Here is a 4,197-nt window from a genome sequence, read left to right on the forward strand (position 1 = left end):
GGAGCCCGGGAAGACGGAGCTTAACTCCGTCCAAAATCCCCAGGCAACAGAATTCTGTGAGTTAGTCTGATCCCCAGAAACTCCGAAGTCAGAAGACCAGATGCTCACAATGGTCTGTGTTATTTGGGAACAAAGACATGACGTTCACGCTAATTCATTCTCCCCACACGTTCAGGTGCTATGGCTACCGGGCCTCCCCGTGCTCCTGGGGGTGGGGCGAGTCCTCACCTGGCCTTGGGAACGCGCCTGAGAGAGACGCTGTTCGACTATGCAGCCGTGGCTTGGGCGCTGTGGGCGGGGGTCTGGGGACACGTGCGGGAGGTGGCGTTGTGCCTCTCTGGGCCTGGAACCACCATCCCACCTCTGTGCATGTGCTCTCTCCGTCCTGCGCCCACTTGGCTGGCCCGTCAGCGCGCCGGCAGAATCCGGTGCCCAGGGGCCAGCCCGGGGCTGGACACGTGGCCAGCCAAGGCCGTCAGCATAGCCCGCGGTGACTGTCCAGAGACGGGCGTCTGTCCCCAGCCCAGCTGCAGCTGCAGCTGGGATGGTTGCTTCATCTGCCTTGCTCTCCGCCTCCCCTCACCCCGTCCCTCCCTAAAACATCAAGAACATAAGGCACACGCTCTGTGTGCAGAGTGGAGGACAGACGCATGGCAGACCTGTCCTCCCTCTGCTGGAGGGGAGGGAGCCCTAGAAGGCAGCGGCCCTGGGTTCCCTGGGACCTGACGAGGAGAGGAGCTGCCACCTGAAGAGCAGGAAGCTGGAGTCATGCGCGTGGGGGAGCCACGTCCCCTGGAGGAGGACAGTCAGTGGTGTGACTTGAACAAGATTCCCTGTAACCGAAGCCCTGCACGGTCCCCTCCGCCCTGTCCCACCTGGGGCCCTTCTCCTAATCCAGCAGCGCACAGATGCCCAAGAAACTCCATTCCCCATCCAGTGGTTACTGTTAGGACATTTGCTGGGGTTTTAGTTGTGGGTGTGTATGGCAAAGAATTTGGAAAGTACAAGCACGTATAAAAGACAGACAAGAGGATCATAGCTGACCCCTCTGTCACCATCAGCCCCAAGGGTCTCACCCATCCCTCCCGGGAGCCCCTTGCTAATTCAACATGAGCCCCTGATAAGAGGAAGAAGCAGGTCAAAAGGAAGGAGCACATCCGGCTGGTACTGGAGTCGTGACGGGACATCACACCGGGGAGAACACATTTCCCGTTAAACAGAAATGCAGAGCCATGTCCCTGCACTTCTTTTTTTTTATGATTTTTTTTTTTTTTTAAGATTTTATTTATTTATTTGACAGAGAGAAACACAGCGAGAGAGGGAACACAAGCAGGGGGAGTGGGAGAGGGAGAAGCAGGCTCCTTGCTGAGCAGAGAGCCTGATGTGGGGCTCGATCCCAGGACCCTGGGATCAGGACCTGAGCTGAAGGCAGACGCTTAACGACTGAGCCACCCAGGCACCCCATGTCCCTGCACTTCTGTCGTCCGTTCTCGTGAGGCTGCGTGGTGACCACTGACCTGTCTGAACATGAGGGTAGGCTGATGGGGAATTTACCTGTGGAAAATAAGGTGTCCCTCTGTGGGCAACGGAGCCTCACGGTCCTATCCCTCCGGGACCGGTCCCTCTGCGTGTGGACAGGACCCTCTTCTGCCCTGACACCTCTGCGTCCACGGACGCGCCAGCCACACCCCCCTCAAGGACACAGGTGAACAGTCCGCCTACTGGTATAAATAAACGGGGACCTCCCAGTCAGCCACTCTGTGGTTTGGGGGTTTCGGGATCGTTGCAAAGTGAGCATAAGGCACAGGAACAACATTTTTGGAGGAAAAATACTTTTTATATTCCAAAACAAAGGGGCAGAAAAGAATTAGGCAGCATCTCGTGGGCGCTGAGTGCGCGAGTGAGCCGTGGTTCTCCGTGCGCGTGGCCCGCCGGCTGTGGCCTCTCTCTCCACCCATTCTGAGGCTGCAAGTTCAGGGAGCTTTGAGGGGGACGTGAACTTGACAAAACAAGGACTTAGCTGGAAACGATGCGCAGTCTGCACAGCCTTCATCATGTGCACCCTGCCTCAGAGCGTGTCAAAAGTGAAGCCCGCCCGTCACAGGCCCCCTCTTGGCCTGGGCTTCCAGGTTAGGGAGGAAATGAGGGAAGTGTAATTTTGTGGTGATGTGCTGAGCACCGCAGAGAGTCCCCACGATTGTCCTCAGCCAAGCGGCAGGAACTGCTGACCAGAATTTCTGAGGGTCTTGAATGAAGAAGATGCCTCCTTGTTCGCTTTTGGTGATTCAGTGCAATAAGAGTAATATTCCTTGGTGAGTTTCCTGGAAGAAAGGTTGCCCTGAAAGACAATTGAGTCTGTGCCTCCATCCCAGGGCCCTACAGGAGGGAAATCACACTTGGAAATTAGGCTTTGCCTCACAGCGTCTTTGTCAGTGTTCTTTTTTCTTTCCACGTATTTTGAGAATGTTTGTTAGATTCAATTCACAGGTTTGGGCTATTTATTTGCCGGGATTTCGGTCCTCAGAACACAAAGCCAAGGATTTGTAAAACGGTCTCCCTCGTGGCATCTGTGGAATGCCACGTGGCTGGCAGAATTACAGAGTGAGGCCACAGAGTGCTCGGGGAAGAAACAGGAGGGCTGGAAGCTTCCAGAAGCAAGGGCTCCCGCAAGGGCACCAGGAAGCCTGGGCCCTGCTACCCCTGGTTTGGGCCCAGGCTGGCCTTTATCGGCGACGAGGAAAGACGCGACAGTCCCTGGTTATCAGGGCAACTGAAGAATGCAGTTGGCACCCATTACCCGTTCTCTGAAGCTAGACACCCGTCACCACGGTTCCCGTGTGTACAACTGATTAGCTTTCGCCTCGCTCACCTTTTAGGGGTATTTACTGCCTTTACTGAGAGGCAGGCACTCTCTCTGCCTGCTGTTCACAGAGGCAGAAGTGAGAGCTGTGGCGCCGGAGCAGGCAGCCGGGGGGCACGCTGGCCTCCCTGCCTAAGCCCCGTAGAAGCGGAGGGCCCCACTCAGAATAAAACTAAAATCCTCACCACCTTTCAGAGAAGCGTGAATAATCTATAGCTTATAGACCACACTAGCAGCTTTCTATCCGTCCAACCACAACCCTCTGGGAGAAATAGATTTTCGTGTCTACGCACACAAACACACCTGAAGCACCCTTTCACAAAGCCTCTTTGTCTACCCAATGACCTTTTCCATTTTGTTTTGTTTAAAGGAAACTGCTAATTGATCTTATGACCCCCTATGGGTCACAACCCACACCTTGAAAATAAGCCTGAACTACTTAGACCACCTTGCACATTCATGAGTGCATCACTGCAGACCTGCGGTTAGAGGCATCAGTCCGTTCGGTTGTTTCTACCCGGGGCAGATACTTGTGTTCCTAGAGCCACGCTCTGTCTTGTATCAGGAAGCATGTATTCAAGAGACATCAGGCTACATTTCTAACGCAGTTTCCAACTACCAATTCCTTACGGAATTGAATCTAGGACTCGGGCACTTAAGTAATCTAAACTCAATGGAACAAATAGGTGTTACGGGTGAACTTCATACGGGACTTTCTTTGTTCATGGAGCTCTTACTAACAACAAAAAGATCCCACATCAACGCAGAGTATCTTGAGATTATAAACGCTTCAATCTAGAAGAGATCGCATTGATTCTTCTTCCCGATTCTTGTCCTATGGATTAAAAGGAAAACACTTACGGATCAAATCGAGCAGGCTAGCATCTGTAAGATGTGCAGTAATGCAAGTTGAATTAAGGGACATGCTGACATGGGCCAGCCAAGGCCACGCAGGGGGGGGGGGGGGGCAGAACGAGGGGCCAGACTTCAAGGCCGTGCACGTGGGGAGTTCTGTGTTGGTGCCGTGGCTGTCCACCGTCCACCCTCACCTCCCCAACGGGACGGGAGAAGGAGAGTCGGCAGGATCACGGGCACTCTGAACTATCTGCACATCTTGCAGGGTCACCCAGACCTCTGAGCTGAGAGAGGAGATGGGGGCCGTGGCTATGAAAACGACTCATCTGTGCTAAGCTCATCCAAAAGTCGAACGTACAACCCTAGCCTCATTAGCTTTATGTTTCGATGAGGTCAGATTGGGGGGAAAAAGAAAATAAAAGAAGAGAAGGGAAGGGAAAGGAAAGGAAAGGAAAGGAAAGGAAAGGAAAGGAAAGGAAAGG

The sequence above is a fragment of the Mirounga leonina genome, unplaced genomic scaffold (assembly GCF_011800145.1).
Source record: "Mirounga leonina isolate KUSES-001 unplaced genomic scaffold, KU_Mleo_1.0 Mir_95, whole genome shotgun sequence".
NCBI classification, from domain to species: domain Eukaryota; kingdom Metazoa; phylum Chordata; class Mammalia; order Carnivora; family Phocidae; genus Mirounga; species Mirounga leonina.